At 35.2% G+C, this 25,983-nt stretch overlaps 1 protein-coding gene across 2 annotated transcripts in view; it reads right to left on the bottom strand.

Annotated features, from left to right (window-relative positions):
• LOC129244027 (fatty acid 2-hydroxylase) overlaps window positions 1–25,983 on the bottom strand; it is a 98,334-nt gene that overhangs the window by 41,233 nt on the left and 31,118 nt on the right. Inside the window, exon 1 of one of the 2 annotated variants that reach the window (XM_054881608.1) lies at window positions 21,581–22,449. The exons of the other annotated variant lie outside the window; for it this stretch is intronic. The gene's annotated coding sequence lies outside the window, so the exon portion shown is untranslated. Of the gene's footprint in view, window positions 1–21,580; window positions 22,450–25,983 lie in introns of those variants that run through there. 2 annotated transcript variants of the gene reach the window in all.

Below are 25,983 nucleotides of genomic sequence, written 5' to 3' on the forward strand. Positions count from 1 at the left end.
CACGTAATATACATACTACTGTGAAAATTAATAACGAGAGCAGAAAATGTGCAGAAATCGAGATAACTGGTTAGGAAGTCGTGACTTTTCATCCTCAAATTATCAAAAGTGGAGTTTATCAGAGTGCAGCACTTCGTTAAAAAAAAAGCTCAGCAGAAAAGCATCAAAATATAATCAATCAAAATGGTACATGTACATATGTATGTATGTATGTATTTATTTCCATGATATTAATAACACGCTTTTCTTTTTTTAATTTTGTGCAAATTATTTATATTATATCTTAATTTACATACATTTCTATGTTCTGCGCATATATTTAACAACCTTGCGGTGAGTGCATTTAATAGATTTTAATTTCTGATTTGTGCGCTCTAACTAATACTAACTACTCACGCCCTGCGTGTATTCCTCAACACATTTACATACGAATTTTAGTTTTTCATGCATCGTTTTATTCAACAAGTTCGCGCACATACACGTGCGTTATTCCCCGCTGATCAGCGCTAGACATGCAACAATTAACATCGCATTTTTTTGCGTGAGTTTCACTTCAGAAAATGTTTTTGGTTTGAGTGAAAACAAATATGCATGTGAATAGTGGAAAATGTATAAGTTTTTCATGAAATTTTGTTTTACGTGAAATATGAAATATTAAGTCGTTGAATCACAAAAGGTTATACCTGGAAGCCACTATTTACAGAAGAATTTTAGTGCATAATGAAACGTATGAATTAATGATAAAAAAATGCAAATGGATATTTTTTTTAAATATGTGTATATCTGTATATAATTTATTTGTTATATCTTGCGAAATATATATACTTTCGGCAATTAGCAGTAGATGCGGGTAGATAATTATTGTACTTTGCTAAAATGAAACGCTGTACGTTGTACATTGGATTAATCACAAACAGGAAATGCCTCGCAGTTTTTCTATCCTTCAGCGTTGCATTTACAAAACCGTATTCAAGCAAGAGGGGCTACGACATACTAAATTAATTTTCCATAAGTAAAATTTTTTTTTATAAGCACCGATTTTTTATGGCAAAATTTTTGTTTCTATTATTTTTTCAGCGAACCTTTGTTAAACTCGTTGAAATTTTATTATGTTTCGTAGAATATTTGGACAATTTGCGAGTAGTGTATTTGGAAATTTATTAATTTGCATTCATTGTTTAAACTTGTAAGGCATAAAGTATACGAAGTTTTCAAAAATGAAAAAAGGCAAAAATTACATGCAAATATTTGTTTCTAAATGAAAACAAAGAAAAGCACGCAGTTAAACATTGCATCAAGTGGAGCCAGCAAGAGGAAGCGGGCAGCCGCGGTAATAGCGCAGACACTCCACTTTAGTGAAGTCCTCAACCATCTGTGCGATCAGATTAACCCTCCGATGTTCGGTGCCTTATGATGCGGTAAGTGCATCATAAGGGTCTGCCCAGACCCATACAAATAATGTAAGAAATACGGTTTTAAAAATAATTTTATTTATTTATTTGAACGGATTGGTATTAATTACGAAGAACAATTGGGTTTACAACTATATAGTTGCATGGAATGTTTATTAAGACATATGGGACGATTACATTTGCTACAGTTATAACGAGTTTTACGTCACTTTTTCGAAGAAGAAGCAGCACAATGGTAGCAGGATGACCGTGTTGAAGCAACTTGAGCATATGATTGTTGCTGTGCTGCATCTGATGTCGATGGACAAGATTCCGGTACCTAAAAGTAGCGAAATAATTTATTTTAAATTAGTAAATATGAATACATGCATACACATATCTTTATACGCGGAGATATATGTAGGTGTGTATATAATTCATACTAACCTTGATATTGAAAAGATTCATTGCTTGTCTTATATGAGCAAACCTCTATATTAATGGGTTAGTCGCCCATTTCGTCATATGTGGGGTAACTAGCTGCCGTGCCAATTCAATGATAAATGAGCGCCTCTTATCACTCTGCTTTGCCGGATTCAGCTCGTCATAGATAATGAATGAGGTCAAACCGGCAATACCAAGCATTTTGTAAAACATTGCCAGTGGCCAACGGTTTGTCGAGCGTTTGCACGAATAGCCAGTCAACATTTGATCCATTGTATATCTACCCCCGCTTTAAATTTATTGTAGTCCAAAATTTGATCTGGCTTGAATCCTTTCAATGGATCAGTACTTTGACGGTAATGGGCAGTGGATAACATAATTACTGGCTTTTTCGGCTTTGCCATATACGAGCACAGAGCGATATTATTATACAAACAGTGCAAACAAAATAAAGTGCTTTTAACATCACGCTTCGGGTTAAGCAATTCATGCGGAATGAAGGTCTTATTTTTTCTTACGGTACCGACGAAAGCCACTCTACGATCCATCAACATTTCTGCCAAGTTGTATGTTGAAAAAAAATTGTCAGCATAAACAGTCCTACCGCTGTCCATATAATTTTCCATCAATTTCATGACGACCCGTTCACCTTGATTCGTTTCTCGCTGGCCACCTGGTGGTTTTCCGGTATAAATTATACCGTTCAAAGGGTAGTTTGAAACCGAGTCACAAATCCACCACACTTTCATGCCATATTTTGCCGGCTTATTCGGAATATATTGGGTGAATCGAGTGCGCCCACGATATGGAAATAACTGTTCATCGACGGTTACATGACAATCCGGAGTGTATGCTTTCTCTAAATTGCCCATCAGCATGAGCCATACATCGTCCAGGGCAGCAGATTTGCTTTGCTTCAACTTCTCAGCACGAGTACCACTGTTATCGAAACGGATGAAAGTAGTTAAGCTCTTGAACCGATTCAATGACATAGTGGCCTTATAAATTGGCATATTGTAACTGACCCACAATTCTTTCGCTGGCTGAGAATTCGAGTGGAATACACCAGCAATAAGTAGCATCCCAAAAAAAGCATACATTTCGTCACTTCGTACACTTCGTTAGCCATTACCCAAGAACGCTGTTTATTACTGGGATGATTTTCATTCCATAGATGAAACGCATCAATGGCTTTTCTGTTGGTTTCCCACACAATGATACTTACGATTTCAGGAGACAGCAATAGCTTGAAAAGAGCTTTATGACTCGGTAACGCTCCTCGTAGTGGCCCTTTACGAGTAAAAGTTGTAACATTGTGACAACGAGGCCTTCCAGGTAGTGGAGGATTTGAATTCCACATCTTACCATCTTTCGACCTGTATATAAGGCCCTGGGTAATAGATGTGCAGCATGATTCCATTGTGGTTGAAGCCTGAAGGACGATAGCTTCTCTATACAAATCCACAATATCATCATGGTTTTCATCCAGAACAGCCTCTAACACGATTTCCTGTTCTATATCTGATGCTTCACCGAAGTCATCTTCATCTGGAAAATATTCATCATCTTCTACGTCGCCACTTCTTTCAAATGGATCGGACCCCTTCCCATAATTTCTTCAATTTGTGCCTGAAGTCGCTGACGTTCTTCCGGACTCACATTTGCTGCACTTAGCTTACGAAGCAAACGCGTCATCACATCAACTTCATCCATATTTACTTGTTCCATTTTATTTAAAAAAACACTTCCCACTAATTAAAAAACACGTGTTCACTTTAATTTTCAAATGTCAACTAAAAATTTATCTCTGCCGCTGTCTCCGCTAACAGTTTAGTTGTATACACCTAACGGTTAACCAATTTACATGAGAAGCTTTTATGGGTCTGCACAGACCCATGTGAGCTTAATTAACGAAATTAGTTTAAAATTATTATTTTTACAACAAAAATAGCAAAAAACTTAATTTTGCTACTTCATTGTGTTTAGCACACTACATTTTAGGAAGTCATGGACTAAGAAGCCTCAGATATTAAAAATAAAAGATCTACATACATTTAAAGATCGAATGGGTCTGGCCAGACCCATATGAACATCGGAGGGTTAAGGGTACAGATACCTGTAAAATTTCGAAAAAAAAGAACTTTGTATTTTTCATAAGATGTTAATATAATCCATTAAGAATATGTCAAAAAAATTTTAGAACGTAAATTTAAGTATTTCTTATATTATAGATCGTCAACCGTGACGACTCTATTCTTTGCATTCGAGCGCTGGGAGAGGTATAGTTACCTTGCCGACTTTAGATGCGTTTTTCTCAAAACTACATTTTTCGAATTGGCGTACACGATAACTCAAAAAGTTATTGACCGATCTCCCTGAAATTTTGCACACATATTTTTTATGATATTACTTTCTATGTGAATTTACAAGTTTTCGAAAAGTTCGAAATTTTTCGAAGCAAAAATAGTAGGAAAATTCGCCCAAAACTCATTTTTTTTAAGCATTTTATTTCGCGATTTTTTTTTTTTCATTTTTGTTTTCAGGTCACTGACGTCGACGCTACAATGCCCGCCGATTGAGAAGCCTGGCTGCGACCTTCCTGGAAGAATTGAGTGTACATCCGCCATTTTAAATTATTAAAATAAAAAAATATTTTTTTATATTATTTTAATGTATAAATAAACTTTATGCCAAATTTTGAAAAATATAATTATATGTATTGACTTCTTCATTTTAAATAATTTGAATGAAAATCAGGGAAAATATGGCCATTTACAGGTATCTGTCCCCTTAACGAAACCAACGCAAGAGAAGTCTTGTCGGGCATAGAGCCCCGAGAGGAATGAACAAGGAAAAAAATTGTTTCTATTAAATTTTCCAACAGCGTACATACAACCCCATGTCGATGGTCGTTCGTAGCCGTTTCTTTATGAAATTGCTACACGGTGCTTGTTTCATACTATTTCTTAATGAAAAAATATTACTAAAATAAAAAATAAAAAAAATAAAAATCTCTTTGGATATGTTCAGTTAAAGCTTAGAAGATACCTTATGAAATTTTGCTCATTTTTTGTTGGCGTTATATACTCGTAGTAGAAATACGCGCCGACCCATCGACATGGGATTAAGGGGGTATTCTAGTGTAGAAATTCGAAAAATCGTTTTTTGTTTTTAATATTCTCAAAGCTTAACCTTTCAAGAATATGTCCTTAAAAGGATTTGTTAAAATTTTAATTATTTCCAGAGATATAGCTATTTTAGTGTCACGACTTCTAATCTGGCTCGGCTGGAACGTCACAGGGCGTAATTGCAGCCAAAACTTTTTCTCGAAACTATATATTTCAAAATGTTTACCTTGATTTCTCTGGTTCTGCTTAACCGATTTACTTAAAATTTGGTGTGAGCCTTCTCAATATATATATATATCTATCGTATTTACTATTATTATAACAAAATACATTTTTTATTATTTTTAAAAAATTCCGTAAAGTAACAAAAAGTAGGAAATAAATTGATCACTTTTTCGGGCAGCCGTAATTTGGCCAAAAACAATTTTTTTCCACTTTTTTGTATTAAGTACGATAGCAGCATTCATCAAGATTAATAATCTTTTTTTATTTTTTTTGTTTCAGATTAGTAGAACGCTTGCAATCGTGGTAGGTGTGGCGCGCCATTTAACCCTCACTTCAACAACTTATAACTTTTTGAGTTTTTCGTTTTTTGAGATTTTTAATTTTTTTTATATATTGCTTACACATTAATAAATATCTTATTAAAAATGGATAGTAAAAATATTTTTTATTTATAACATCCGAAAAAACACCTCAAATTTATGCCTCTACACTAGAATAGCCCCTTAAAGTGCAACGACATGGAATTAGGGTTAATCAACCTATCGTAAGATTTATAATTTTTGCAAACAGGCATGCAATGGAGCACATAAATGTCAAAATAGAGGTTTCCATCACTCAAAATATCTCTTTTAAATTTAGTAAAAAGGTTATGTAGTAAAATATGACAGATGGTTTTTATAGGAAGGAGGTTTGCTAGAGTTAACTGCTATCAGAAAAAAATAATTGTTCCTATAATTTCACGTATCAGCACAAATCTACTCCGCTACGGTGACTGTTGCACATACATACATATATTATGTGCTTAGAAATACCACTTTACAGCTTTCTACTTTTTCATGCTGAGTTGCCGATTCATGCTAATAAATGTGTGTTTATTCCTGGAAATTTCCTAATTATCATTATCATGAACATATTATTGTTTAATTGCATAAAAAACGTGATCAAAATCCGCAAGAATACAGTAAATAATTAATTAAAGATTAGATATGGCTATGAAGTGAAATTTGATGACTCAAACAGGGCTGTTCATTGAGAAAAAAGGTATACAACTTTAATCGATTATTCGATACGAATAATTAACTTTCAACTACACTTTTGTGCATATGTATGCGAAACCGTAATATATTTCATAAAACTGTGCTCACTCTGAAGATTATCTACAATTTATTCTAATTTATTGGAGAGCTCTTACAGTATAAGAGGAAGAGGCTTTAAGTAAGTAGAAACCTACTCTGTACGTTTTTGTTTGTTTAATCCATGCATATTTACTAGTATCGCCTCTAATATACAAGCGCATATTAACCACTTATTACACTTTTCATATAATTAATCGATAGTTCGATATATTTCTGAAAAAGTGCAGCCAACGCAAGCGAGTCTGGTGTAATTTTAATTAATACTTTTTCATTTCATAGCGATATTAAGCTCTGTATGATATTTAAAACTTAAAGTACATTTATTACACTGAAAATATTATATTAAACAAAAAAAATTTTGGTTTTTTGTATTCAGGTCACTGATGCCGACGCTACAATGCCCGCCGATTGAGAAGCCCCGTTGCGACCTTCCTGGAAGAATTGAGTGTACATCCGCCATTTGAAATGATTAAAATAGAAAACAAAAAATTTTATATTATTTTAATGTATAAATAAACTGTTTGCCAATTTTGAAAAAAAAAAAATATATTGACTTCTTCATTGCTTGTTTTATACTATTTTTTAATGAAAAAATATTATTGAAATAAAAATTTTTGAAAAAAATCTCTTCGGATATTTTTAGTTGAAGCTTAGAAGATACCTTATGAATTTTTGCTAATTTTTTGTTGGCGTTATATAGTAGAAATACGCGACGACCCATCGACATGGGATTAAGGGGGTATTCTAGTGTAGAAATTCGAAAAAATCATTTTTTGTCAAAACTTAACCTTCTAAGAATATGTCCTTAAAATGATTTGTTAAAATTTTAATTATTTCCAGAGATATAGCTATTTTAGTGTCATGACTTTTATCCTGACATACATTTATCACACTGAAAATATTATAAAGGGTGGTTAAATTTCAAGGGCCGGTATTGAATGTAAACGACACCTAAATGTCAAAGTTTTTTCTACATTGCATTTGACATTTTTCAATTTCAGCCCAACTCAATTTGAACTATGGAAAGATACACAATCGAGCAACGCATTAAAGTGATTCAGGCTTATTATGAAATCGGGCAACAGTGAATGACCAATATTCGAAGAAAATCATCTTCAGTGATGAGGCACATTTTCACCTCAGTGGATTCGTCAATAAGCAGAATTGCCGCATTTGGGCGAATGATAATCCAAGAGTGATTGTCGAAAAACCAATGCACCCACAAAGAGTGACTGTTTGGCATCATTGGGCCGTATTTTTTCCAAAATGAGGCCGGTCAGGCAGTTACTGTGAATAGTGTTCGGTATCGTGAGATGATAACGAACTTTTTATGACCCGAATTGGAAGCTATGGATGTGGACGGTATGTGGTTTCAACAGGACGGTGCCACTTGTCACATAGCTAACGAAACAATGGCTCTTTTGCGCAAAAAATTTGATGGCCGAATACTCTCACGTCACGGCGATGTCAATTGGCCGCCAAGATCAGATGATTTGACACCGTTGGACTTCTTTCCTTGGCATTATTTGAAAGAAAAGGTGTACGTCGATAAGCCAGCAACAATTCAAGAGCTAAAGGATGAGATAATTCGGCACATTAACGGCATAGAACCTCAATTATGCCTCAGCGTCATCGAAAATTTGAACCATCGGATGGAGGTGTGCCGCAGAGGCCGGATGGAGGTTTGGCCGATATTTTGTTCCATACGTAATTGAGCCATACCAATAATATCATAATTAAGAGAAATGACAATAATTTTCTAAAAAAATTGTATTTTATTCAAAATTAACACCGGCTCTTGAAACTTAACCACCCTTTAGATAAAATACGAATAGTTTATTTCCACTTTTTCGAAAAATATGAGATTTTCATAATTTCTACAAAACCACTTTAACGTTTCAGCAGCATCACACAAAGCATAAGGCACGCCAAATTGATTCAAAAATAACGTTTGTAACGATTCACTCGATTGGTGAATATATTCGCAATAAATGTTGTAATTTTAAACTATAGACTGTTTGCTATTTGTAACAAAGGCGAAGTAGTGTAATTTCAAAAAGGCGTCGCTTCAATTGGCGCATCCGATAATTACTCGTTACATACTCTTAACAGAAATGTTACTCATCCGCCATGCTGCAGGTAATTCTAGAGAACATTTTAACAGTATGTAGGAGTGCTTTTGAGGAGTTCTTTGCCAGCACGGTAATGCCGTAGCTGTTAGCAAAAAAAAGATGTAGAAACTATACAGTTGCAGAGATTATGTCATCTTGGCTGTTAAAGGCGCATACTGGTAACATGTTTGAGGAATTAACTTTGCGCGTGTTTGTTTTTCTAGAAATGAGCCCCTGACATTTGTTTAATGAAAAGTAGCTAGAAACTCATGTAGATTTGGAGCACCAGAATCTATGTCGAAAATAATAATCAATACAAAATGGGCGAATTAAATGTGATATGAAATTTTTAAATGTGTTTATTTCACGAATGAATTAACTTAAAGCATCTCTAAATTTCTGATTTGAATTCCTTGATTGCGTGAACAGGCCTTCCTTGAACTACATAGTTCACTCTATCTGCATTGCACTGTACAAGCGTATTATCATACTTGACACCAAGCGACCGATACTGCTGTAAGATAGGCGTCATGCTGCACGCAAGCTGCGACGAGCGTTTGCCTTTCTCATTCAAACACAAGTGTGCAACATTGAAGCGTGTGCCACGCGTACATTTTGTCGCATACGCTACGATCCGTATTCGTAGTACCTAATTCTCTCAATTAACCTACATACATATGTAGGTGCAGACAAAAGACATGTTCTGATTGAATATTGAAGTATTTCTATCAAGTGTTGGTTCAAATTAGCATAAACAACATTTATTGATATGATATTAGGCTATTTCAAGTTGGAATATTTCAATTAAATATAGTTTGATAAGTACATATTTTGATTGATAGTATTTCATTCATTATCTGTGTATTGGCATATAAATGTGGTAGATGATGTACCATATATGTATAGGGTGATCAATTAAGAGGAGTTTTTTTCATTTGCGTTTTTTTTACAGATCGCGTGCGAGTTGTGGCAAACTGTCATCGTGGATTTGTTGAACAGCGTTTGGCATTTCATCATGGAAAGACTCACACCGCAACAACGTCTACAAATTGTTCAACTGTATTATGAAAATCAGCGTTCTGTTGCCATACAGCTCGTGAAACAATGACTTTATTCAGAAGTCATTTCGGAGAGCAGCTGATTTCACGTTTAGGACCTGTGAGTTGGCCATCAAGATCTTGTGATATCACACCTTTGGACTTTTTTCTTTGGGGATTCGTGAAGTCCAAGGTCTATGCTGATAAACCAGCTACGATTGAAGCTCTGGAAGCTAACATTACGACATACCAGTCGAAATGCTCGAACGAGTGATTGAAAATTGGACCTTCAGAATGGACCACCTTAAGCGTAGTTGCGGCCAACATTTGAATGAAGTCATATTCAAAAAGTAAATGTCAAAGAATGTCCTTTCAAATGATAAATAAAGGTTTTGAACATAATTTACATTGTTGTTTTTTTTTTAACTATTGAAAAAAGCACCTCATGATTGATCACCCTATATTTATGATAAATGAATGTCCTTCGTGTCCACCCTTACAGATGCCGACTTATGGTGATGAATATTTCTATGGCTGCCGGGCACAATTGCGGCCCAATCTTAACTTAAACTTAAAATTCGGGTCGAATGTTATCTTCGAAATCTCTTAAATTGTTTTTCACTTTTTCACATAAACTCTATGGCGCATAATCATAGTCAAAATAAAACCAACGCTAAATTTGTCAAACTGCGGTTTAAGAAAAACTGTTGCTTATTTTGGCCATTGTCGAATTAGTAACTAAAATTTTGAGTAGTGAGATATCCTCAATACAGCAGCAATATTTTATATAATAACAAAAAAAAACAAAAAAAAAAAACAATAAACTTTCAGTTCGAAGTTGTCATCGTGCTTGGTGAAAATGGACCCCGCCTCGCGCGATATGCGGAGGGAAGAGTGGCGTGGGATAATAATAATATATTAGTAAAATAAATAATTCGCGCGCACACTTTTGTAAGTTGTTTGGCGGAGTTCGTCCTCCTCCTATTTCTAGTGTGCATCTTGATGTTGTTCCACAAAGGGAGAGGCCTACAGTTTTACGCCACCACCGAACGGCAAATAGTTTTTTATGAGGAGCTTTTTCATGGCAGAAATACACTCGAAGGTTTGCCATTGCCTGCCAAGGGGCGACCGCTATTAGAAAAAGATTTTCCTATCATTTTGCTGTTGCATGCACGAAGTTTCGAACCTAGGCACTCCCAAATGGTAGTCACGCACCAACCCAGTCGGCTATGGTGGCCGCCGTACCTATTTAAAGACGTTACCACTAATTCTCTCTTAACAGAATTGTTCGAGAACAAAAAGTTTTCCTTAAGTATGCTCTCGCTACCCTGAATTTCTTTGAAAATGTACTAGTCTATGAATCTCGCTTACTTCTAAGCAATCTTAAACAACTAGAAAGCACATAGAAGATCGAGTTTGTCGCTGCCTTTTTGTTTATTATTATCAAAGGTGAAATGACTATTCATCTTTTTTAGAAAGTATTAAATTTTCGCTCTCCACCAGGTCTTTACGTAATAAATGCGAATGCTATGCGTTCCATTTTTATAGGCTCAGAACAAATTATGCCTACAGTGCTTCTATTGTACGCTCTTTTTATGCACTCAGTGAGATTTCGAGTTCCATTGAACTTGATTTTGCATTATCTTAACTATGCATTTCTGCTCAATTCAACTGTGTATTGTAATTTAAATAAACTTTTCGATAAGGATTTTTTTTGTAGTAGGTACTCAGGTAGAACAATTGTTTTTTGATTTCAGAATAAATAAATAAATATTCATGCATCAACAGTAACTCAAAAATACATTGTTATTGCTGTTGTAGATAGGCTGGGTTGCTGTTTATGTTCAACTGGCGAATTTCGATCGTTTTTCAATGCTTTTTTTCTCGTAGTCATTTTTTCAATTCATCGGCTGAAACAAATATGCACTGGTGCCTTTGAGTTTTTCATCGAGCCAGTTGAGTCTGATTTTTTGATCAACATTTTTATTTTGAGCTCTGTTGCTCTCAGCAGAACGTTCAGGTTTTGGTCTGTCATTACTTTTTCTATACTAGACAGAACCAGTTTTGTGAAACTTTTTACCAACTTTTGAATTATCGACTCATTCGGACGATTATTTCCACAAAAAAAAAAAAACACAAAGTTTGAGATATATTGTTTTTAAAAATCGACCATAATTAATTTCCATAATTTTAACTCATTCATTTTTATTTTGAGCTCTGTTGTAATTTTAATAGTTCCACTAATTTCATAGTGAATTTCCATTACCTTTGGACGGTTTTCCAGCAACATCAAACTCACTGTTTATGAAATGTAATTGATTACTTTTTGTGAATTTTCTTCTACTTAAAATGGACCAATTGCTTTATTTTTTATAGGTTAAAATATGTTTTCTTTTAATATACATTTATAAGTTTCCTTAACTCGTTCCATAGCAGAGGTTGAATTGAAATTATAGACATCAGAATGCATAACCGGTGATACATTCGCACCTGCGGCTAATTTTTTCATGTGATCGCCCGGGAGATGGACACTGGCCTATGGAGAGCAACTTTTGCTACGATCACAAGTGATGATGCGCTGGCAATCAACGTGTTAAAGTTAAATCATCAAACCGTAACAGGCTGCCAAAACTCAATGCTGTGTCAAATGAAAATCGAACTTGAAAGACCCTGCATTTTAACATATATTCACTTGCACGTGCTTAACTACTTATGTTTATATGTACGGGCGCATATTTTGTTAGTTCAAAAGGTCAATTCCCACTGGAGTTTTATTCAATTAGTGGCGCAGTCACTCATTAAATGGCCATTGTCAATATTTACACTTTTGCTTTTACTTTACTTTACTTGACTTCTTCTTGTTGACTTTGCCTTTGCTTGGCTTTGCTCACACACACTCATATATACATATACTCACGCATATACTCAAAGAAATTTTCTGTTTGTATTACTTATATAAGTATATAATGCCTTACATCCCCTGCATTTGGCTAAGGCTATTAATTAGTGATTTCAACAGATTTTGCATTTGAATTCCAGATATCCAATATGTTTGCTTATGATTTTGAAGAACGGATTTTTTACTTATTTATGCACATACATACATATTTGTTAAAATTTACCATATTTTTATAGTTATATTGTACAAGGTAGCGCAAATTAATCACCCTATCGCAAGATTTATAATTTTTGCAAATGGTGTCATATAATATTTGGCATGTGTATGTGTAAGTCATATTTGGTACTTGTGAATTAGACAGCTGCTGTATGTAAACAGACAAGTAATGGAGCGAGTAAAGGTCAAATTAAAGATTTCCATAACTCAAAATCGTTTTTTTATTCAACAGTTTAAAACAGTTATTTTAAAATCAAATTGGATGAATAGTTGTGCGCCACCTGTTTTATATTTGTTTAGGTGAAAAGACATCCATTATTTTTGCGTAAGTGGTTTAAAATTGTTTGTTGGTCAAACTTCAGCTCCTGGGCGATGCTATGACTACTTCGTTTATTTTTGTGACTTTATCGACATTTTCGACGGGCCTGCCTGTGCTAGGTGAATCTTTGACCATAACATCATTCACAATTTCCACGACCTGGCTTGCATATTCCCCTTTATCAAATAAAAACTGTTAAATGCCCCGAATTTTCTCTTTTTGGTTGACTTCCATTGTTAACACCCGGTAACTCACAACTGGATGAAACAAACAAAAAACGGCCAGTCAACGACAACGAGCATAAACTTTAAATTGTTTGATCGATACTTTAGGAGTTATCGATCACTACAGCCATCTACCGAGAAAATAATGGATTTATTTTCCGTCAAACTTACTTACATAATATAACTATACCGTTCGGAACCGGCTTGAAACTGTAGACCCTCCATTTGTGGAAAAATATAATAAGACGCACGCCACAAATAGGAGAAGGAGCTCGGTCAAACACCTAACAGAAGTGTATGTCCCAATTATTTATTTTGACGTGATAACGTCTTATAATTCGATTTAACAGGCTGCACGCACGAAAAAATGTGTCGTTACCTTGCTCATTGCCGTTACCTTGAATGATCTGCGCGGAACGAACGACAAAGCAAACAAAGCAAACGAACGGCAACGTTCGACATCTTGCTCTCTCCTACTTAAGTGAGCGTATATGTGTATGTATATGCGCATATGTACATATATAAATTCACGTATTTGTATTTGCATATGCCTTCTTATTGATTATTATTAATTTGATTTACTTGAAGAATTTAAAATAAAACCAAGTTTGTTAATAATACCTGTTGTTTTAATGTTATTATTATTTTTTGACGTGATAACGTCTTATAATTCTATGTAGCCGGCTGCACGCACCAAAAAATGCGTCGTTATCTTGCTCATGCGACGTTACCTTGCTTGAACAGCATGTTATGTTATGATATGATATGATATGATATGATATGATATGTTATGTTATGTTATGTTATGTTATGTTATGTTATGTTATGTTATGTTATGTTATGTTATGTTATGTTATGTTATGTTATGTTATGTTATGTTATGTTATGTTATGTTATGTTATGTTATGTTATGTTATGTTATGTTATGTTATGTTATGTTATGTTATGTTATGTTATGTTATGTTATGTTATGTTATGTTATGTTATGTTATGTTATGTTATGTTATGTTATGTTATGTTATGTTATGTTATGTTATGTTATGTTATGTTATGTTATGTTATGTTATGTTATGTTATGTTATGTTATGTTATGTTATGTTATGTTATGTTATGTTATGTTATGTTATGTTATGTTATGTTATGTTATGTTATGTTATGTTATGTTATGTTATGTTATGTTATGTTATGTTATGTTATGTTATGTTATGTTATGTTATGTTATGTTATATTATGTTAAAGTATATTATGTTATGTTAATCTTAACTCATTCTCTATATCCATACAAAATATCTATCAAACAAATAAAATTAAAATTTTCTTTTGAAAAATGCAACCATTCAATCAGTATTTTCTTATGACGTTATCACGTTAAACTATCGTCAGTAAACCGACTTTACAGACAACCTCTTTTTTTATTTAATATTTATTAATTATTCTGCAAGTATTATCGCCGTTGTACATTTTTTTAAATTTTAGACCTATTTTTGAATTTATTTGAAATTCACAATATTCAGACGTTATACAAACATAGACATGTATCCATCTTCAGACACATTTTTATGGGCTCAAGTGTTTATTTTGAATATATGCAGAACAATTTGACTCATACATCTTGATTAGGCTTTTGGCTGGTTTCCTTTAAATTTTAATTGTTCGTTTATTTTATTTATTTATAGTTTCCAAATGTATTCGAAACGATTTGGCATATTTTGAAAGCTGATTGGTAAGAAACATATACTTATACATATATATGTATGTAAGTTCAATTAAAATAAATTCAAAAATGTGTGCTTGCCTTTGCATATGTAGAAAACGGCCCATGTGGGTGTATAAAACTTTTAAAATTTGATTTATTTCATTAACATTTCTTGTATTAAAAATTAAAACAATTAGAGAAGTATCCAAGTTTGGACGAAAAAGTATAAATACGCGAGTGGACAAAAAACCCAAATATTATTAATCTGAAAGATGCGCCTGCTTGTTGCTGTCGAATTGCGTGTAGCCGGTTTTACGTCAACGAAATGACCTGGATCAAGGACTTACACTCCAGGAGCATTTCTCAATAATACGCAGGTGATGTTTTAACAACTCGCAATAGCAACAATAACTAAATAATGCGTATAGGTGTCGCGTGTACATACTTTTGCTAAGTGTTTGACCGAATTACTCCAATTTGTGAAGAGTCATACCCAAATGAAGAGACCTACAGTTTTATGCTGACTCCCAAATGCCGATATCTTTTATGAGTAGAGTAGAATGGGGTAAGATAGGTCATTTTTTTTTGGAGAGCTCTTGCTACGCTGTTTTTGCATTGATTTTGAAAAATAAGCAAGATTTTGAAAGGTTATTTATCTGCTAACATTTTGGTTATACTGACTTATGTTTGGCTAAATATTTTGGAAGCTGCATTCAATAAGACAAAGGTACTTTTTTTCGATATTTTCAAAATCGCGGGGCACGATAGGTCACTATATGTGAGGGGAAAAGAACAATGTACATGACTTGGAAATTAACGTTTTAACTTTTATTTATAGAGTATGAACACTGCACATGTTATAAAAGTTAGGAATTTTTCTTTAATTCGTTTTTCTTCTCTTCTTTGGTCAATTTTTGGCGTTTTTGTATGAGCTTCTGCCTCTTTGCAGCCTCTCTTTCTTTTTTTCTTTCGGCGGCAAATTGTTTTTTTGCTTCCGCGTCCGATTTCTTCTGAGCTGCAGCTGCTTGGTCAGCGCGTAATGACTCTAGCATCACTGCATCTGTGAGAAGTGCAGCTTTACGTCGCTTCCGGCCTCGATTTGATGGTTTGCGCAGTGGAGCTTTAGGAAACGGCCGAATGTCCTCAATTGGAATTAATAGGTCGAGATTCGATCGATCTGGCTCTTGATCGGCATTCGATAAAACAGGCTCTTCATGGGCATTCGATGGACCAGTCTCTTGATGAGCAATCGATGGACCAGCCTCTTGATCTGGTTCGTCCTCGTACGGACGATCAGTTACGAATGCTGGCGTGAAATCATCTTCCGAAAAAATGTCGCGACTAAATGGCCAAATGCCAGTTGATCTGAATCCAGCGATGATATTCATGCTGGAAGCACCTTTCAACAAGGGTTCAGCTGCCAGTTCAGCTATTCGGTCGATGGTAATAGGAATGCCGGAATGATTTAACATCCACGCCTTGCAGGAATGGTCAAAATAAGTTTTGAGCGGGCCAAATACTCCTCTATCGAGAGGCTGCAAACGATGGCTGGTGTGCGGAGGTAGAGTTAATACTTCAATATTATTATTCTTACAAAAGTCTAATCCAGCAATTGTCATGTGAGATTCGTGGTTATCCATGATGAGCAAAGTTTCGAACGGAATTTTAAATTGTTTAAAGGCTGATCGAACACTAGCGCGATCTCGGACTGCCGCGATTGCGTTTTTTACGTACTCTTCACTTCGTTTCAACGTTTTTCGCACATAATTACGCACCATTTTGTTGCAAAAACAATTAAATTTATTTTATTCAATTAAAAATAGTGACCTAACTATAATGCCCCCAGACGGCTGACCTATAGTGCCCCCAAGCACATGTTTTATGTTAGTGTCGATATTTTTTTTAAAAACAAAAATATCAAAAAACTAACACATTATTCGTGTTCAGCATTATTTTCTACGTAAAATAAAATTCACCTGGCAAATATTTACATACATTAAATGCACTGCACCGTAGAATAAAAAAAATGCTATGTCGGAGAAAAGCTCACAAGACGCCAGAACTAGGATAACTAATCAATGGGGACGGCCGAAATGACAGTCGCGAACGTTGTTCCCCACCACGTATTCAATTCACATAAGACGAGTGACCTCTGCATAAACAGTGCAACGAAAACCCCACCTACCTATTGTGCCCCCATACCTATCTTACCCCATTCTACTCTAACTTTTTCATGGCAGAACTACGCTCAGAGGTTCGCTATTGACTGACTGCTATTAGAAAAAATCTGTTCTATAATTTGATGTTTTATGTCCATTGTGGGTTTCGAAGGTAGGCTCTACCGCGTGATTGTCACGCACAACTCCATTCGGCTATGGCGGCCAAGGAGTTGTGTTACCTAACTAAATAACAGTTATAACTTTTCAATTGTTGTTTTTGTGAGCTACTATTGATTTGGCCTTGCGCTTATATAAAATTCATTGCAAATTAAATTGGTTCCCTAATTGATTAAAAGCGAAAGTTATATGGGCCATTGGGTGCTATAAAATGGTTTAATGCGATTAGTTATTAAGTAGTCACTATTGTCATTGCAATTGCTTGTTTATGATTATGGCAGTAAATTATTATGATTAATTTTTAATTATAATGAATTCATTAATTACTCTACTTGATTTTTAGTACACTAAATCCCTTTTTAATCACAAAATAGAAAAAGGAGAAACAAATAGTTCCTGTTGATGCTGCTATTGTTGTTGTAGCAACTCACTCATCCCTGCTTAGAGCGCTAAAACCCATCAGTCGACGTCTTTAATCTCTTTTAACGGTAGACTCAGCAAACGGACTGTGTCGATAGGGTGGGACCAAAGAGAGGAGTATGTTAAATGAGTAAATTTAAACGGTCATGTGAAGAGGTAGAGGCGATGAGAGTTTTGCGAGGACGGTTTGAAAGCTTTGATGATTAAGTTAGGTTAGATTGACATGACTGCTCGTGAGAGGGCCTACTTTGAAATTAGAGAAATTTGAAATTTTGTCTGTTGTGATCAAGAATGATAGAAAGAAGATTGCGCCCATCAGAGCGCACGTAACGTCAAGTTTGCTGAGTTGTGCAGTATTGCCAACCATTTGCTCTTCGCAATAAATTTAGTGCTTTTTTATACCGAAAATGCGAAAATTTTGAAGTTTCGTGTTTGTTTCTTTTTTTAATTTAAAGCTACCGAAACTTTAAGTTAAAAAACAAACTATATTATTATTAAACAAAAAAAGGTCACTCTGAGAAGATTTTAGTGCTAATGAAATTTTTTTTCCTCCTATAAAATTTGATAATGTGAAAGTGCAAATTTAATTTTTGGCTCCATTTAAGGTAATGCAAGAATATTAAATCTTCTTCTCTCAACTCTTCTTAAGATTGAAAACCTTCTTACACGTTTTAAAAAGCGTTTGAACTTACTGAATGCGAATCAAAACCATAGAGGTGTTATCGTTTCTTCCAGACATAGGACATTACGAGTTGTATTCATTGTAAAAATAAGCCACAAAATACCAGAAAATACTAAAGAAGCCATACTGACATTTTTACAAAAAGAGTACCTTATCTAGTTACATAACTTCAAATATAGCAAAAAAGTCGTTCCCTTAACAAAAGAGTCTCGCTTAACAAAAAAAAAACTCATAAATTAAATTGTACATAAGCATAACACATTTATTAAAAAAAAAACGCACATTCTACAAACAATTTGTCATGCATACAAAGTTCTTTAAGTAACACAATAAAAATTTTGTGTTTTATTTTCTTTAAATGGGCATTTAGTGCGTTTTTATATCTAAAGCTAGGCAACTCTGCAGTAGCGAAAGAGAGATTTGACTGCCGAGAGCAGAAGAACACCAACAACACCGGCAATCGCGGGCAATGCCACCAGATGTTAAAAAAAAGTAAAGCTAAATAAAACTGAGTGAATTATTTAAATAACTATTAAAAAATGTATATTTTACAAAATTATAAACATGACATTTTAATTAGAGCAGCTAGAAAAATGCCATGAAGAAAGAACTAAAACTCCGAGACTAAATAACAAAAAAAAAAATGCTAAATCAAGTTACGAAAATTGTAATCTGGCCGTACTGGAGCTAAAATCACGTAACTAGTTGTCAAATTCGCTGAGCGCAAAGTAACGGGACCACGATAGGCGCCATCTCATTATTCTTTCCATCATGTGTTGTGATACTATTGCAGCGGCAAAAGGGGAGAGCGAACAGCAATGAGAGGATTGAGGAATAGTGAGTTAGGCTTATAAAAAACAAGCAAAGAAGACCGGTTGTGATTGATGCACTTTAAATTATAGTAATATTATTCACCAAAATCTTTTCACTGCTAATTCTGTTGCCCCTAACTGTTGAAACTTTCATGAAGCATGCGCTTACCTACAAGATGTAGTGATCACAATAGATGAAGTCAGCATAGCATGTTTAGCAACGAACATTCACAGAATGGATTTTACAGCCCAAAATAGTAAATGCTGATTTTTCTTCGATCAGGCGCATTTAAAATTTGATAGCAACTTATATTAACAAATTGTATTGTCACAGGCGGCCGCCGTAGCCGAATGGGTTGGTGCGTGATTACCATTCGGAATTCAGAGAGAGGTGGTTGGTTCGAATCTCGGTGAAAGCAAAATTAATAAAAACATTTTTCTAATAGCGGTCGCCCCTCGGCAGGCAACGGCAAACCTCCGAGTGTATTTCTGCCATGAAAAAGCTCCTCATAAAAATATCTGCCGTTCGGAGTCGGCTTGAAACTGTAGGTCCCTCCATTTGTGGAACAACATCAAGACGCACACCACAAATAGGAGGAGGAGTTATCATTTGAAGCTTCACGCATCCGCGTAATATTTGTTTGGCGCCCCTATTGGACTAGCGGAATTATTGGACTATTCTTCTGCGATAATGCAGGCAGCAATGTTGCCACCATCAATGAATTTTGTAAGTTTTGCCGTGAGCACCAAAAAGTCAATGCCCAGTAAGAACGACGACGGGTCCTCATCAACATTGAGTTCAATATTCGCTAATAGATTTAATGTTTATTTACTTGGATACCATATTTTGATGATCATATAAATAGCTTGAAAAGAGTTCACAAAATTTGTTCTTCCGCTTCGATATACTCGTATATCTTCTAAACTTTAGACACAGGCCACTTTGGAGTGGAGGGAAATGAAAGAGCGGATGAGCGTGCAAGGAAAGGCTCTTAGCTTGGCCTTCAGCGAGGGGTAGAGGACAAGAGAATTCCTCTAAACGAATTACATATACACTGCGATTGCACTGAGCGTAATCGCATGTGATCTCTGATCACTAACTGCAGGGTCTCTAAAGCGCTCTGGTCAAACCTGAATTTTAAAAGGACAAAATATCTGCTTGAATTCAACAGATTAATTACCAGTGGCCTCACAGGTGTTATAAACGGCACTGCACTATTGACACCCCTTGCCGTTAGAATGGGTGTACCTCACAATGCAGGAGCTGTGCAGATGAAGAAGAAATTGAGTCGGTACAACAGCTCCTCTGTGAATGTCCTGCACTTCAAAGAAGCCGGCCCAAATATCTTAATGGTTATTTCTTTGAGGACGTGAGAAATGTGCAAAATGTCTCACTGGAGGGACTAGTTACCTTCTTAAAAAGGTCTAAGTGCTTTAAGCAACTTAGTTAGAGGAAGGAAAGCAAGTGCAGGTATCACAATGGATCTTAGGGCCACCGAGTGTCTTGTGTTAGACAAGCAACTTGGCTTGACCCAACCTTTACTCGAATGCTGCTTTGACCGCTAAAGTTCTTATCGTTGGAGCTTAATCGGAGTTTAACTTTTTCACAAATTCTATAGGTCTAGACTTATCTGGCCCTAAGTCCACTATTAAAGCCTAAGTGAAAGACTATTTGAACTGTAATTAATTTACTATGGTAGCCGAATGAGTTCGTGCGTGACTACCATTCGGAATTCACAGAGAGAACGTAGGTTTGAATCTCGGTAAAACACCAAAATTAAGAAAAACATGTTTCTAATAGCGGGCGCCCCTCGTCAGGCAATGGCAAACCTCCGAGTGTATTTCTGCCATGAAAAAGTTCCTCATAAAAATATCTATCGTTCGGTGTCGGGTTCAAACTGTAGGTCCCTCCATTTGTGGAACAACATCAAGTCACATGCCACAAATAGGAGAAGGAGCTCGGCCAAGCACCCAAATAATATATATATATATTAACCCGGGTCGATTTGTGAGGAGGCAAAAAAATCGCCCATTGCTCTGTGAAAATCATATTCTAGGAATCAAAATAAGGAACTTTGCCGAAGGAACCATACCTCTAAAACGAATTCTGATGTCCCCCAATTTGGGTTGAACTTTTTAGTTTCTTTTCTCATGTAATGGCTAAAAATGGTGATATTTTGAAATGATTGTATAGGGAACCAACAGGGGAGTTCCAGGGGGTGTGCCACTGGCATGGGTGGATCGGCCGTCCAAAGTTAGTGGGGGTCGGTCATACATTTGGACTCGATTGGAGCACTCTAAATGGGTCAAAGTGGGATTTTTCGTTCGACCCAAATTGGGGGACATCAGAATTCGTTTTAGAGGTATGGGTCCTTCGGCAAAGTTTCTTATTTTGATCCCTAAAATACGATTTTCACAGAGCAATGAGCGATTTTTAAATAGACCCGCCCTAATATATATGCTGCTTTTTGAAATGTGAAGAACTATAAAATTTAAGTACTTACTCTGATTTTATATGCGATATGCAAAGATGCCGGCAGTATTGGTGAATTTATAAACAAAATTTTGTTAAATTTATTTTTCGCAGAAGTTTAAAGCAGTTTTTTCTGTTTTGATCTGTTTTTTATTAAAATTTCATTTTATTTATAGTCACAGCACTTAGCATGCTTTATTACATATCCTATATAGTGTGTTTTGAAAGCAATTTCATTTGTTATTTAATGATTATTTAATTGTGCAATTTTTGTTTGTTCTAGTTTATAATTTTACACAGTTTACGCATGCATAGTAAACGCTCGGTATGCAAATTGAAAATTATTTCACGTCTAATTACAATAATTTGTTTGAATTTATTAAATGATTTCTCACTTTCAGAAATTTATTTTTATTTCCATTTTTTAGCACTTCCTATTCCCCTTGCTTTCTATATACTTATATTCATGTAAGATATATATGTCTTATTATCCACAGCAAATTTAAAATTGTATTCGATATCTTGAAATGAATCACTCACAGCAAAACCAATCGACAGAGTTTCATTCAATTAATTCATTGAACCGCCAAATGACACAATTTCTTAGTTCAGTTCAAGCAAAAAACAACACCGAATTTAATAAACACTTATAAATATGCAACGTTTAGTTTTTTGCGCGCATTCGAAGAAAAGGTCAAAAAATACACTTCAAATTCGTCTGCTTTCTCAGCGAACTAAACATATGCAAATAATAAAACAACAACATAGGCACACATTTAGCGTATAAATCTGATCAACAGCAACAACTACACAACAACACGAAACACAGCCACGCTCACTGTACTCTTAATGGCAAGCGCGCTCAAAATTGAACTCGTCCACCAGTGTCGCTGCTCCAAAGCGAACTAACCAACATAAATACACCAACGCAGGCGAATAGGTGCCGTAGCGTGTAGTTGAGTTTAGTGGCGACTAAAGAATTCGTACAGTTATTGTTGCTAGTTATTAGTAACTTAATCCTCAAACCTTGGTAAGAATGTAGGTATGCATGTGTGAGTTAGTTTGATAGTAACGAACATACAGAAGAGCGTTAGTTAGCCTAATGTATCCAAGTGCATACCCAATGCATACATACATGTGTGTGTATTTTTATTGGTTTTTATGTCGCGCAGGGTAGGCAAGCAAATATGTGTAAATATATTTTATAAATACATAGCTGCATGCATACTTATATATACATTTATATGTACATGTGTAGAAGCATATATAAATTGGTGTGCCAGGGCGTATACGCATTGATAAGAGCAGACCTTATTTGTTGTTAGTTTGTATATACATTTGTAGAACACCTGTACTGCACGATCTACCGGCACGATATCCACATGCATATATTACTACAATATAATATATAATATATATACTATATAAAGGGTGGTTAAATTTCAAGGGCTGTTGTTCAATGTGAACCACACCTAAACGTCAACGACACCGTTGGACTTCTTTCTTTGGGGTTATTTGAAAGAAAAGGTGTACGCCGATAAGCCATTAACAATTCAAGAGCTAAAGGATGAGATAATTCGGCACATTAACGGCATAGAACCTCAATTATGCCTCAGCGTCAACGAAAATTTGGACCATCGGATGGAGGTGTGCCGCCGAGGCCGCGGTGGCCATTTGGCCGATATTTATGTAAAAATGTAAATGTTTGTCCGTTTGTCTAGTAGGCTACGTTAAAGATTTGAAATTTAGGTGCCCGCGAAGATTTATAATTTGTTTTCCTGAATATGCTAGGTGGCGCTGGTGTCGCTTTGTTTCGAGAAATCATACATACTGTCAGAATTTGGTCACACACAAAGTGCGCCTATATACAAGTCCATAGATATAGTAGTTTTTTGTGAAAGATTAGTTCGCGAAAGGTTTTTAAAAATTGTTTACTTAAACATTTCAAAATAATAATTCCGGTAGAAAGACAGAAAGAAGTTTTACGCAGAGTTATAAAAAGTCAGTGGCTTTATTAGTGGACAAAAGTGCTCGTATACTGATGTCAGTACCAAAAATTTCAGCATTCAAAACGAGACAGCAAGCGGCTCCCACGACAGTCGCTGCTACGCTACCCGACCGGCCTCAAATTGATATCCGGCCAAGGACTGTCGCTCCAGCGCATTACCCGTATGTAAGTATGGGGAATGTTTATACTGCTACAACAAGAACAACAACAACATATACGAGTACTAGTTCACGGAGCCAAAGTTGTTATATATCTAAACGAAATTGGGAATTCGCTTGGTTTAACAGGCATGGCGCCGCAATGGTGCCAAACTTTTAAATGCAAAATTTAAAAGGGAAGATGTTGCCATGCATCCCAATGATTCCTGCAAATATGCGATTCGATTTCAAATGTTTGCAGTTTCCTGCGCACGAGCCGAAAAGGCTTCTGCTTTACTCGCCTGCGTATCAAATGGGAAATCAACAAATAATATGTAACAATGTAATGAGTGGCACTATATTATATTGGCATATTGGTTATTAGCTAGCAAAGTGGATGCATACAAGGATGGCAGCAGCAGTACAAAAACAAAATTTACTTATATTTTTGTTTGCCATTTGGTGATTCGAATGTCAAAGCCAGCTGATTGCTTTCCAAGCATTTCACGCATTTCCCAAAATTCATGAATTTCGCCTTTTTGTGTATATATCTATATACAGGGTGATTTAAAAATTCCTGTGCTTGAATTATAAGTGCATATTATGTAGTCGCCTTGGCTGACTTTGCAGTAACGCATGCTGCCAATAAATTTACCATGGCTTTGTTGGCGATTACTCGACCGATAGTCGCATTAGAAGTGTATATAGTTCATGAAATTTCCTCATACATTTTGAATCGCCAAACTGGCTGATAACTGGCTGGAGATGATTTTTTTTCTCTTTCGTTAGCGGATATTGAAAAATTTTTTGTTCAAAGTTTTATTAAAAATATGTATGTATGTATATAAGTTATCAGCCACATTTTCCTTTTCGATTTATTTGTGGCATTTAAGTTGCATTTTAAGCTTTGGAGTATTAAGAGCTTTATAGTAGAATTTTATGGAAAATATTTTTGTAGTACATTTTAACCCGTTCTATCCCTTTGTTATGAGTAGTTTTTGCTTTTTACCACAAAAGTGACTAAAGGGTCCTTCTATTGAGGAGTTAGAGGATTAAAGTGTTCCAAAAAATGCTCCACGTAATTTTTTACATGGAACTACTAGTGAGCATATCATACGTCAAACATGTAAAAATGACATAGTTTTTTTGCCGATACACCATAAGAATGTGCAGAAAGGTAAAAACTGTGGCCGCCCTCCTATAATAAAATTCAGACGAAAACTCTCCAAGCACCCTCTACCAGAATACATTTTTGGAACCATGTTACTTTTTTTTCTTCTGTTGTTTTGCCATGACACAACATTCTGCTGAAACCAAATTCATCCATTCATCCAAGTTCATATCTGTCATTAATTACTAGAACACCATCTTAAGCCGTTACTCTCAGTGGATGCAAAGGCTTCTTTTTTTCACTTCCGGATTTTCCATGAACAGATGCCGCAGTCTCTTTTGTTAATTTAGCCGTCGAACTGTTCGTAAAATACACCTCATAGGGAAGTAAATATATATTATTTAATGAGTTGAATAGACATTTGCCTTCAATTGATACAAATTCTTACCGGCTGTTGAGCGAAATATTACGTTGTTAACATAAATAGCGAATCGATTTTTTCTGAATTAAGTTGTCTACGCTCGATTCATGGTAGGCCAATTTCACGAAATTTGTGCGCAAATTTGCGCGCACCATAAGCGTTGGACGCTTCGTTGCGGCCAAAACTTGTATTCAATAATTGAACAGTTTGAGGAGCACAGCATTCACAATGGAAATAAATTCGCAATATTATTATAGGCCTCTTCTATTTGTCATTCCTTTGCTCGCCAGCGAATCTTGCTCGATAACTTTGTTGTTGCTTTCGCATGGAAATTTTTCGAGAATAGAGATAGCGAGCGGGGAAGTGGCGAATAGATGAGGCTAAAGAATGATGAGGCTTTATATTACAGTTTAAGCACTCATGCGACTGATTTAGGGAATATCAAGATTTGGATCGAAAAACTTGCTAGTATCTCTCTATGTTTGATCTACACTCTCCATACCAAATTTAAATGACCAAAAATGTGATATCTGATAACTTTTCGAATTAACTACAATCGAAACAATCTTTGTAAAAAAATATATTAAGTATTTTTGTATAATAATAATAATAAATAATAATTTAGATTGGTTTTTTTATTCAAATCTGCAAAAATATATTTTCATCGCGTATTTTTTTTACTTTGCAGTTTCTGTATTTATGTTTTTATTTTTGAAAGTTTTATCTTCACTTGAAATATTTTTAACATTTTTCTGGA

Source organism: Anastrepha obliqua, chromosome 4 (genome assembly GCF_027943255.1).
Source record: "Anastrepha obliqua isolate idAnaObli1 chromosome 4, idAnaObli1_1.0, whole genome shotgun sequence".
In the NCBI taxonomy this organism is placed as follows: Eukaryota; Metazoa; Arthropoda; class Insecta; order Diptera; family Tephritidae; genus Anastrepha; species Anastrepha obliqua.